Source organism: Rhinolophus ferrumequinum, chromosome 18 (genome assembly GCF_004115265.2).
Source record: "Rhinolophus ferrumequinum isolate MPI-CBG mRhiFer1 chromosome 18, mRhiFer1_v1.p, whole genome shotgun sequence".
NCBI classification, from domain to species: domain Eukaryota; kingdom Metazoa; phylum Chordata; class Mammalia; order Chiroptera; family Rhinolophidae; genus Rhinolophus; species Rhinolophus ferrumequinum.
In genome coordinates this window covers 8,967,719-8,980,844 of record NC_046301.1, presented here as the reverse complement: position 1 = coordinate 8,980,844, position 13,126 = coordinate 8,967,719, and the positions used below count along the sequence as shown (strand labels likewise).

General features: G+C 39.7%; 1 non-coding gene across 1 annotated transcript; it reads left to right on the top strand.

The window, feature by feature from the left end:
* Positions 1–5,446: 5,446 nt before the first annotated feature.
* Positions 5,447–5,549, top strand: LOC117038597 (U6 spliceosomal RNA). Its single transcript, XR_004425690.1, has one exon. It is a non-coding gene; the product is annotated as a U6 spliceosomal RNA (small nuclear RNA).
* The last annotated feature ends 7,577 nt before the right edge of the window (positions 5,550–13,126 follow it).

Below are 13,126 nucleotides of genomic sequence, written 5' to 3'. Positions count from 1 at the left end.
ATACTTCACTTTTGCCACGTAACTTGTGCTCTGGGTGGAGCTGTGTGCCCTGCCCCTGACTCTGGGTTCAGACAGGTGACTTGCTTTGACCAATGGGATGTTAGCAAACATAATTCAAGCAGAGGCTTCTTCTATTGCTATGAGAACATGCTCAGGCTGACCTGCTTGCTAATTGTATAGCAGGGCAAGTTGCCATGGTCATGCAGCCAACACCGTCCTAGAGCAGCCCACAATCCCGAGGCGTGTGAATAAGCCCAACCTAAAGCATCAGAACCACTGAGCCAGCTCACAGCTGACTGCAGACTCATGAGCAAGTGCAGCCAGAGCAGATTCCTGAGCTAAGTCAGGGGTCAGACAACCATGGCTTATGGGTGTACAACCACTTGTTTTTGTACATCCCCTGAGAAAAAAATCATAGGCCGTCCAATTTCATGGTTGAAAGTAATCAAAATAATCATATTTCATTACACATGTAATGAAATCTTATTTCATTTCACAAGTAATAGTTCATAACATGAAAATTATATGTAATTCAAATTTCAGTGTCCATAAATAAAGTTTTATTGGAACCCAGGCATGTGCATTCATTTATATATTGTCTATGGCTACTTTTGCACTACAAGGCCACAGTTGGTAGTTGTGACAGAGACTGTGTGGCTGGAAAAACCTAAAATATTTACTGCCTGGCCCTTTAAAGAAAAAGATTGCCAACCCCTGAACTAAACAAATGCCTATTGCTGTACACCCCTAGGGCTAAACTGGTGTTTTGTTACAAAGTATCACTGCAGCAAAACTTCACTGACACATTTTCCCATCTGAGAGCTCCTTCCTTTCTCTCTGTTCCCCCAGCAGAGGTACTGGCTGAGCAGTGGAGACAAAACTAGCCCCCCTCCTCCTCACCAGCATAGGCCTGGACTCCTCCCCCAGGGACTCCAACAACGAATGCCAGCACATCAAAGAATGTCACATGCTCCGGGAGTTCCCTGCCATGTTAACCTCTCTGCCACAGTGACCCGTGAGGATCCAAACGGCCCTTATCCTGACAGTGCCACAAAACCTATGAGCCAGGGAGTCCATCTACTGCCAGCTGCATACCCAGGGGTCAACTTGCACAGGAAGAGTGGTGAGGAGCAGAAATCTGGAAGAGGAAAGGAAACTGAGTATTTATCTAGATTATTACATTGGACTAAGTTTACCAAAATGGACTAAAATTTAATTCCCACTCTTGGACTCGGTGGTGGAAAGCTGGGAGGAACATTATTTCAATTAATAAAGATAAAGTTTAAAGTTACATTTTCTTATTATTTCTTGGCGTAATGTTTTTACAAACCTGATATGAGTTTTGGAGGAATGAATAAATAGAAGAATGAATGAATGAATGAATGAATGGAGGGAAACTCCCCCACAACATTGCCAGGTACTCTTCCAATTCTCTTTGGCATTTCTATCCAGTCAAGTATTTGTCTGGAAATAACCCCTTCCTCCTCTTGAACTGCCTTCCAACTTCAAGGAGCAAGCAACAACTTCCAGGTCCCGCTTTCCGCATTCAGAAATGCCTGAAACCCTCCCCCGCGCTCTGTCCCTTGGCTCAGGAATCTAATAGGTGGTCTCAAAGCCTTAAATAAATTTACACAGAACAGACTGGTATCCTTCAGCTTAGCGGAACTTGGACCTCTGAGTCGACTTGGGCCTTAAAGCTGTCGAGAATACCTTCTGAGATTATAGTGAGGCAATGTTCTCCCCAAAAGGAGAAAGTCAGATTCCCGCATCTGGAGTTGGACCTTTGTGCATGTTGTCATTTCAACCACCACAGGAAACCTTTCTGGCCTGGGCTGAAATGTGCAACTTCTCAACAGTGTGGCTGGTAGCAATTCCACCCAGCTGTGTGGAACAGGAAGTGACAGGGCAATTAATATTCTGTTAAAACTTCAGGGGGCTACTCTAAAGCTGGCCAGATTTCAGGGCTGACTCATCATGTTTAAACCAAACATGGTATTGTCTGCTCACTTCTGCTGACTCACTTGTCAGCCCTAAGAAATGTGTACTGGGCCGAACTACAAGGTTTCTGATCCTGCTTTCTAGGGTGTTACCCTTCAGCACCAGCCATGTCAGCTCTCTCTGTGGAGAAGCTTCTATGATCAGCCATGGCCGCTGTTCACATGTGTGAAGGCCTGTTTTAGCCTCTTTCTTGCATTGCTTTATATGAAAACACAGCTGACTTGAGGAAGAATCCTAGCCTTTCCAAGCTGGAAGGGAGGCTTAAAGATCAAGCTAAAAGTACTTCCCTAGGCGAGGGTGGGAGGGTATATAGCACAGTGCATGAGAGCTTTGAGTCAGGCACCCTGAATTCAGGTCCCATCTCTGCCACTCATAGTGGAATTATAAGTAAGAGGCTAATGTAGCTATTAAGTAAGTTTAAGCAAATTGCTCAGACTCTCTGAGCTTCGATTTCCTTATCTGTAACATTATAGTACCCACCTCATTGGGTTATTGTGAGGATTAATGGAGATAAAGTAGAGAAAGAATAGAGTACTTGGCACAAAGTGTTCAATATATAGTAGCTATTATCAAGGCTGATGAGGCAATCCATGGAAACAGGACCGATCCCCACGTGTTTGGTATTAGATCGGGAAAGGGTAGAGCAATGTCACTGCGAGCTGGGTATTGATGTGGGAGGAATAGTTGCCCAGGGGAAGGATGGATCCTCAGTACCTGGAGCAGCTGAGCCTTGCATGGCCTCAGGGCAGGGAACAACTCACCTTTCCTTCCTGGTTTTAGGTCTGCTGAAGATAGTGATTCATTAAAAAACAAACAAACAAAAAAAAACAAAACAAAAAAAACAAAAGCTCTCTGATTATAAGTGTTTGAAGGCTGGCTCAGCTTTTCCTTTCAGGGCCTTGTTTAAGTACACACACAAGGCAGCACAGACCAGTCAAAAAAAAAAAAAAAAAAAAAAACCTGGCCAGTAATGGCATACAGAAACTGATACTTATGTGATACTGTTAAGTGCACTCTTTTTAAACCACTAATTCTTGTTCCACAGAAAGTGGTCTTTATGTCAAAGTCCTTAAGAGGTCCAACAGCTTGTATAACCAGCAAACCTCATGGTTAGTTAGCAGCTTTCAGGACTTGAATTCCCGTTGATAAACAAAAGAATTCCAAAGGCCACAATCCATAAACTCTCCATAGAAACATATGGAACTACTTAAGTAGGTTGGCTCAGGGCTGTTGTTTTGAAAACAAGTATCCTCAGCCAGAATCTCCACTGAGTGCTATTTATTGAATGGCTGGAGAAGGGCAAGACCCCATGGGTCCTGTAAGGCTGCTCTCCAGCAACCTCAAACATTTTGCAGATAGTGCTCCCAATACCCAGGAAAGGAAATAAGAAGTCTGTACATTTGTATCCATCCCACCAAAGGCACTGAGGACACTCACCGAGGGGCCTGCACTTGTTAGGTGTTCTACAAGGCTCTGATCACATGATCTTGTGACTCCAATGTTCTCATTTCTTATTCGCAGAACTTTCTTGATTATAACCCCCATCAAGATTCAACTGGCCACTCGGTCCTATGTACCTCAACGATAATCCATCCAGACTTCTGTTATACAGCAGACGATTCCAAAGCCAATCTCCCACTACTGAACTTTGAGTTACGTAAGAACAACAGTTTTTTATCTGCTTCTCTTCCATAGCTTCAGGATTGAGCCAAGTTGGTGCTTGACTATTCTTGTATTGTTTTATCAGTATAATCAAATGTAATTAAGAATATCAATAACTGAATGAATTAAATAGGTCCTGGCCATCCTGACCTTTTGAGTCAGTGGTAGAACCATGACTAGAACTCAAAGTTCTGAGACTCACTGTGATAAGCTACTTCAAAGGGACTTCCAGTCAACCCATCATGTAATTGTTCTTGCTCTCTGATGGCAGATTGTCACCACCAAGAAACAGATATAGGATAGCTTTGGGATCCACTGGCCACCATACTGCAAAACACGAACACAAGCCAACCTTTCTGACTTGTGCTGTTAGAGTAATTTGTCTTGGTGCCTGAGCCACAGACTGTCTTTCTCCTTTTAAAAGTAATAATGAGGGGTTTTCCCCCCTTATTATTAAAGTACTATTCATGATTTTCTGTTTTAGCAAAACGTAGACTAAGATAAATCTCACCATAAAAACCTAGAAATGCAGGATAAAATATAAATTTTAAAGTGTTTTCTATTCCTAGCTAAGCACTGAAGAAAGAAAGAGAAATCCCCAGGCACCAGAAACAAAGAGGTAATTGAAAACAGAACAAAGTTTCAAAGTGTCAGCTCATGATGTAGCTGCATTACAGTGATGGAGGGTTTATTATCGATCTGTTCACCTAAGGGCTTGGAATTCCATGCTCATGTGGGAACAAAAGGTGGGCACAGAGCCCAAGTGAGCAAGGAAATGGAACTGGAAAACTGAATAAAAGCTACAATCCTTAAGGGCCTGTATCCTATGTGAAAGGGTAGTCTAGGTAAAAATCCATCCATCAGCATAGGTAGATATCAAGGAAATTAAACATGTAAATGGATGGGTTGAACAGCAATTAGATACAGCAAGAGAATTCATAAACTGGAAAATGGATTTGAGGAAATTATCCAAAATGCACAAAGATATAAAGATCTGGAAATATGAAAGATTAAGAGACATGGAAGATGGAAGGAGGAGGTCCAACATATATTTAATTCCAAAAGTGGAAAACAGAGAAAATAGGACAGAGGCAATCTATAAAAAGATAATGGCTAGCATATTTCCATAAATGACTAAAAGACTTTCATCCTGGGGCTGGCTCAGTGGCTCAGGCAGTTGGAGCTCCGTGCTCCTAACACCGAACGCTGCCGGTTCAATTCCCACAAGGGCCAGTGTGTTCTCAACCACAAGGTTGCCAGTTTGATTCCTCGACTCCCGCAAGGGATGGTGGCTGCGCCCCCCGCAACTAAGATTGAACACAGCACCTTGAGCTGAGCTGCTGCTAAGCTCCCGGATGGCTCAGTTGGTTGCAGCACCTTCTCTCAACCACAAGGTTGCCAGTTCGACCTGCAAGGGATGGTGGGCAGCGCCCCCTGCAACTAGCAATGGCAACTGGACCTGGAGCTGAGCAGCGCCCTCCACAACTAAGATTAAAAGGACAACAACTTGACTTGGAAAAAGTCCTGGAAGTACACACTGTTCCCCAATAAAGCCCTGCTCCCCTTCCCCAATAAAATCTTAAAAAAAAAAAAAAAGACTTCCATCCTGGAGTTCAAGATCACAATGAATTCTGAGAAGGATAAATTAAATTAAGCCCAAAGCTAACCATATAATAAAACTTCAGAAAGTCAAAGACAAAGAAGAGATCTCAAAGTGCTGTACAAAAATAATCATGAACATAGAATTCAATACCCAGCTAAAATCTCATTCAAAAGTGAAGGTAGCTTGCTTCGGCAGCACATGTACTAAAACTGGAATGATACAGAGAAGATTAGCATGACCCCTGTGCAAGAATGACATATACATTTGTGAAGTGTTCCATATTTTCACTCCTGGAACACATGAATAAGAGATTAGGGAGATTGCACAATTTGACTTCACAGGACACATACCACAGGGCACTCAGAAAAGACTGAGAGACATAGGAGATCTACCTAATACATGGAAGCAAACACAGAGTGGCAGCCAGAATGAGGAAACAAAGAAACATGTCCCAAATAAAAGAATAGAAGAAACATCCAGAGATGGAACTAAAGGAAATGGAGGCAACCAACCTACCACACACAGAGTTTAAAACACTGATTATAAGAATGCTTAAGGAACTTAGTGAGAATTTCAACAAAGAGATAGCAAGGATAAAGGACATAGAAACCATGAAAAATAGCCAGTCAGAAATAAAGAATACAATAACTGAAATGAAGAATATACTAGAAGGAATCAACAGCAGATTAGATGAAGCACCGGATCAAACCAGTGATTTAGAAGACAAAGTAGCAGAATACACCCAATTGAAACAGCAAAAAGAAAAAAAGGATAAAAAAACAATGAAAATAGTTTAAGAAACTTGTGGGACAATATGAAGCACGACAACATTCACATAATAGGAATACCAAAAGGAGACGAGAGGGAGCAGTGGATTGAGAACCTATTTGAAGAAATAATGATTGAAAACTTCCTTAACCTGATGAAGGAAATTGACATAGAAGCCCAGAAAGTGCAGAGAGTCCCAAACAAGATGAACCCAAAAAGGCCCACACCAAGACACATCATAGTTAAAATGGCAAAGGTTAAAAGATAAAGTGAGAATCCTAAAATCAGCAAGAGAAAGACAGCTAGTTATTTACAAGAGAGCTCCCATAAGACTCTCAGTTGATTTCTCAACAGAAACTTTGTAGGCCAGAAGGGAGTGGCGGGAAATATTCAAAGTGACGAAAAACAAGGGCCAACAACCAAGACTGGTATACCCAGCAAGGCTATCATTTAAAATAAAAGAAGAGATAATAAATAACTGCCCAGAAAAGAAAAAGCTAAAGGAATTCATTACCACCAAGCCAGTATCATAGGAAATGTTACAAGGACTTCTTTAAGCAGAAGAGAGGAGAAAACAAACTAACTAAAAAAGACCAGAAATACAAATAATAAAATGGCAATAACTGTGTACCTATCAATAGTAACTTTAAATGTAAATGGATGAAATGCTCCCATCAAAAGGCATAGTGTAGCTGAGTGGATAAGAAAACAAGACCCATGCATATGCTGTCTACAAGAGACCCACCTCAGATCAAAAGACACACACGGAATGAAAGTAAGAGACAGAATAAGATATTTCATACAAATGGAAATGAGAAAAAGGCTGGGGTAGCAATACTCATATTGGACAAAATACACTTTAAAATGAAGACTATAATAAGAAACAAAGAAAGCATTACATAATAATAAAGAGATCAACCCAACAAGAGGACATAACCCTAGTAAATATCTACGCACCCAACATAGAAGCACTAAACATATGAAACAAATATTGACCGACATAAAGACAGAGATCAACAGTAACACAATCATAGTAGGGGATTTCAACATCCCATTGACACCAATGGACAGATCCTACAGACAGAAAATCAATATGGAAACAGTGGCCTTAAATGACACATTAAACCAAATGGATTTAATTGATATTTTTAGGGCATTTCACCCCAAACCAGCAGAATGTACATTATTTTCAAATGCTTATGGGACATTTCCCAAGATAGACAACATGTTTGGCCACAAAACAAGTCTCAATAAATTTAAGAAGACTGAAATCATATCAAGCATCTTCTTTGACCACAGTGCTATGAAACTATAAATCAGTTACAAGAAAAGAATGGAAAAATACACAAACACATGGTAACTGAATAACATGCTACTAAATAATGAATGATTCAACAATGAGATCAAGGGAGAAATCAAAAGATACCTTGAGACAAACAAAAATGAAAACACAACAACCCAAAATCTATGGGAAGCATCAAATGCAGTCATAAGAGGGAAATTCATAGCAATGCAGGCCTACCTAAAGAAACAAGAAAAATCTCAAATCAACAGTCTATCTTTACACCTAAGGGAACTGGAAAAAGAACAGCAAAATAAGCCCAAAGTGAGTACAAGGAAAGAAATAATAAAGGTCAGAATGGAAATAAATGAAATACAGTCCAAAGAAATACCAAAAAACAAAAGATCAATGAAATTAAGAACTGGTTTCTTGAAAAGATAAACAAAAATTGATACACCTTTAAGCATACTCATCAAGAAAGAGAGAGGACCCAAACAAACAAAATCAGAAATGAAAGAAGACAAGTGACAACAGACACCGCAGAAATACAAAAAATTTAAGAAAATACTACAAAGCAACTATACACCAACAAATTAGACAATCTGGAAGAAATGGACAACTTTCTAGAAGCACACAATCTTCCAAGGCCGAATGAAGAAGAAACAGAAAATCTGAACAGACTGATTACTACCAACAAAAATGAATCAGTAATCAATAAGCTCCAAACACACAAAAGTCCTGGACCAGATGGCTTCACAGGTGAATTTTACCAAACATTCAAAAAAGAATTATCACCTATCCTCCTCAAACTATTCCCAAAAAATCCAGGAGAAGGGATGCTCCCAAGCTCATTTGACGAAACCATATTACCCTGATCCTAAAACCAGACAACGACATTACAAAAAAATAAAATTATAGGCTGATATCCTTAACGAACAAAAACCCTCAGCAAAATATTAGCAAACTGAATTTAGCAATACATTAAAAAAAAAAATCACCACGATCAAGTGGGATTTATTCCTGGTATGCTAGTTTGGCTCAATATCTGCAAATAAATTAACGTGATACACCACATTAACAAAATGAAAAATAAAAATCATATGGTCATATCAATAGATGTGGAAAAAGCATTTGACAAACTCCAGCATCCGTTTATGATAAAAACTCTCAGAAAAGTAGGAATAGAGGGAACATATCTCAACATAATTAAGGCCATATATGATAAACCTATAGCTTACATCACACTAAATGAGTTAAATCTAAAACCATTCCCCTTAAGATCAGGAACAAGACAAGGATGTCCCCTTTCACCACTTTATTCAACATAGTACTGGAAGTTCTAGCCACAGCAATCAGACAAGAGAAAAGAAATAAAAGGCATCCAATTTTGAAAGGAGGAAATAAAATTGTCATTATTTGCAGATGGCATGATACTATATATAGAGAACCCCAAAGACTTCACCAAATAACTATTAGAACTGATAAATAAATTTAGTAAAGTAGCAGGATACAAAATTAATATTCAGAAATCAGTTGCATTTGTATACATCAATACCAAACTATCAGAAGGAGAAATTAAGAAAACAATCCCATTTGCAATTGCTTCAAAAACAGTAAAATACTTAGGAATAAATTTAACCAAGGAAGTAAAAAACCTGTACTCAGAAAATTATAAGGCACAATTTCTCTCTGAAGAGAGAAATTAAAGAAGATACAAATAAATGGAAACATACACCATACTTATAGATAGGAAGAATTAATATAGTTAAAATGTCCATACTACCTAAGGCAATATATAAATCCAGTGCAGTCCCTATCAAATTACCAATGACATTTTTCACAGAACTAGAACAAATAATCCTAAAATTTATATGGAACCGTAAATGACCCCGAATAGCCACGGCAATCTTGAGAAATAAGAACAAAGTGGGAGGTATCACGCTACCTGATATCAAATCATACTACAAGGCTCAGCAATCAAAACAGCATGGTATTGGCATAAAAAAAGACGCACAGATTAATGGAACAGAATAGAGAGTCCAGCAATACATCCATGCCTATATGGTCATTTAATGTATGACAATAGACGCAAGATTTACACTGGGGTAAAGACAGTCTATTTAATAAATGGTGCTGGGAAAACTGGACAGACACATGCAAAAAAATGAAGCTGGACCACCTTCTTACACCACATGGCAGAATAAATTCAAAATAGATTAAAGACTTAAATGTAAGACCTGAAACCATAAAACTCCTAGAAGAAAATACAGGAAGTAAACTCGCAGACATTACCCTTAGTAATATTTTTACTGATATACCCCCCTGGGCAAGGGAAGCAAAAGAAAAAATAAACATGTGGGACTACATCAAACTAAAAAGTTTTTTCACAGCAAAGGAAACCATCAATAAAACAAAAAGGCATCCTGCTGAATGGGAGAAGATATTTGCCAATGATACATCTGATAAGAGGTAAATATCCAAAATTTATTTTTAAAAACTCATACAACTCAACACCAAAAAACAACCCAATTGAAAAATGGGCAGAGGACATAACGAGACATTTCTCTAAAGAGAACATACAGATGGCCAACAGACATGAAAAAATGCTCAATGTCAGTAATCATTTGAGAAATGCAAATAAAAACCACAATGAGATACCACTCCAGTCAAAATGGCTATCATCAATAAATTAACAAATAACAAGTGCTGGCGAGGATGTGGAGAAAAGAGAAAACCGTCATACACTCTTGGTGGGACAGCAGATTCGTGCAGCCACGAGGGAAATCAGTATGGAGATACCTCAAAAAATTAAAAATAAACTACCTTATGACCCAGCAGTTCCACTCCTGGGTATTTATCCAAAGAAATCCAAAACACTAATTTGAAAAAATATATGCACCCCTATGTTTATTGCAGCACTGTTCACAATAGCCAAGATATGAAAACAACCAAAACGCCCATCAATGACAATTGGATAAAGAATCTGTGGTACATTTATACAAAGGAGTATGAGTCAGCCATAAAGAAGACTGAAATCTTACCATTTGCAACAACATGGATAGACCTAGAGAATATTATGTTAGGTGAAATATATCAGACTGAGAAAGACAAATACCATATGATTTCACTTATATATGGAACCTAAAGGACAGAATAAATAAGCAAACAAGACAAAAATAGACTTAGAGATACAGAAAAAAAACTGATGGTTGTTAGATAGGAGGGGGTGGGGATGGGAGGGAGAGGGTGAAGGGATTAGAAAGTACAAATTGGTTGTCACAATATAGTCACGGGGTATGAAATACAGTATGGGGAATATAATCAATAATGTTGTAAAGATTATGTAGGGTGCCAGAGGGGCAGAGACTTATCAGGGGGATCGCTTCATAGACTGTGTAGAGGCTTGACTACTGTGCTATACACCTGAAGTAGAGTAACATTGAATGTCAATTATAATTAAATATATATATATATGTGTGTATATATATATATATATATATATATATATATGGTCACGGGATGTAAAGTACAGTATAGGGAAGATAGTCAATGGTATTGTAACAGCTATATATGATGTCAGAGGGGTAGTAGATTGGGGGGGTATCACTTTTTAAGGGTTTAAATGTCTATTATGTTGATTGTACACCTGAAACTAATTTTTTAAAAAAGTGATGGTAAAATAAATACATTTAAAAAAAAGACCAAGAAAGTTAGTGTTCACAAGATGTAAGACAGAAAAGTAGTGACCAAGCAAATAAAAAATTAAGAATTTTGAAAATTTGAGCAACACAATTGAGAAGCTCGATTTAATTCAGAGCTGCTAACAGATGTGCCAGGTACACTGAAATGCCAAGAGTCAGTTACAGATATTGATCCCTTGGCCCTCAGGCAGCCTGGCGGGGCCTGCCTGGAGCCCGGGGTTATGAGAAGCCATGTCCCAGGCTTCTTTGGAGGAAGGCTGCAGCAATTTGACAGGGAGCTGTACTGCGCCTGGAGACACGGGGCACAGTGAGCACTCACCACTGTGCCACGTGCACTCTGCATGGCCAACACACTCTCTTACCTGGAGGTGAACGTCAGCAGGCACAGCAGGGCAAACCCCTGCCCACTGGGTAGCAGAGGCCAGCTTCAGGGCAGTTGGTGTTCCAGGTGCCCAAGGAGCAAGGAATATAACTCAAACTGCAGCCATGGGGTGGGGAGATGGGAGGATGGGGCTCCTGGTACGTTTATTCCAGCCAGTGGACACCAAGACCTGTCTTCACAAATATTGAATACCATTTTGTTATCCATTGCTGTATAACAAGCAACCTCACAGCATCACAGCTTAAAACAACAACCATAGCATCAGATCTTATTGTCTTCTGGGTCAAGACACTAGTCAGGGCTGGGCAGTTGTCCTGCTCCATGTGAGATAAATGGGAGTTACTTGGTGGTATTCAGCTGGTGGCTGGGCTGGGCTGCAGGATCCAAAACAGCTTTATTCAGACCTGTTACCATGACAGGATGGCTGCACAGCTTAACTAAGCAGGACCCCTACCTCTCCATATAGTGTCAGGTCCTCTCTGTGTGGTCTCTCAAGGAAAGTCATCAGATTTCCTACACAGCAGCTCAGACACCAGGAGGTTAAAACAGAAGCTGCCAAGTCCTTTTAAAAGAGCAGGCTGGTAATGGTATAGTATCATTCTACCCTACTCAATGGGTAAAAGATGTCACAGGGCAGCCCAGAATCAATGAAAGAGGAAGTAGACCCCACTTCTCAAGGGCAAGAGTGTCAAAGAATTTGCAGCCATCTTTAACTCACCATCAATGCATTTGTCTGTCTCTGACTGATGTTCATTGAGTGCTCGCCAAGCTAGAGGCGAGTAACTGCTCTAACAGTATCCATGCATGGTAAAAATTCACCACATTTTAAACCACTTACTATGTGTAATCTAGTTTGGATTTGAAATCTGTTTGCCCTGTGTAAAAGTGAGGGTTCAATCCCAGAAGCAGAACCACCAGGAGGTTGAATGGATGGATAGATAGACAGATAAATAGATAGATTTGTAATTGGGATTTGACCTTATACAAATGCAGGAACTGGTTAAGCAGTCTCGGCAAGGCAGGTATTTTTGTGTCTCATGGTGCATTTGAAGCCCACAGGGCACACAAGATGGATGCAAATGAGGGAAAACAAAGTGAAGCTGGAACCCACCAGTATGAGCTGGAACCCAAAAGAATGACCTGGAACCAGAGTCAGTTCTTGCCGTCTCCAACCTTGATGAACTGATTGTCCTGCAGGAGATGCTGATGCCCTTTGTCACAGAGTTAACCACACTCTTGGCTCAAGAATTGGAGAAGCTGAAGGAAGAGCTTGGGGAAGGTGTTACAGTAGTTTTAGGCCCAGACTGCCCTAAGCAAATGAGATGAACCAGCAGATAAAGCAACAAGAGTAGGCTAGAGAAAAAGCACCTGCCCCAAACTTCCCATCAAACAAAACAAAATAGCTTCTGCTTCACGCTTACCCTCCAAATCTTGTGTAAAAATGTCTCTTGTAAGCCCTTTTAATTGGAAATGCACCGCGAAGAGACTTTGGGAAATGTAGTCCACCTAGCCAGCTTGATACATTACAGAGCCTCCATGCCCTATCATCAGAAATGTCAACGTTACATTAGCCAATGAAATAAAGGAAGAGCTTTAGATGCCTTCAAAATAATTTCACTGAATTATTTCTTAAATGTTTTAAATATTTTTTGTCATTTATTGGGGAAAGTTTTGCATTTTTTTTTTTTACCCCAAGAATTTGGAGAGATTAGAAGAGATCATTGTTAAAA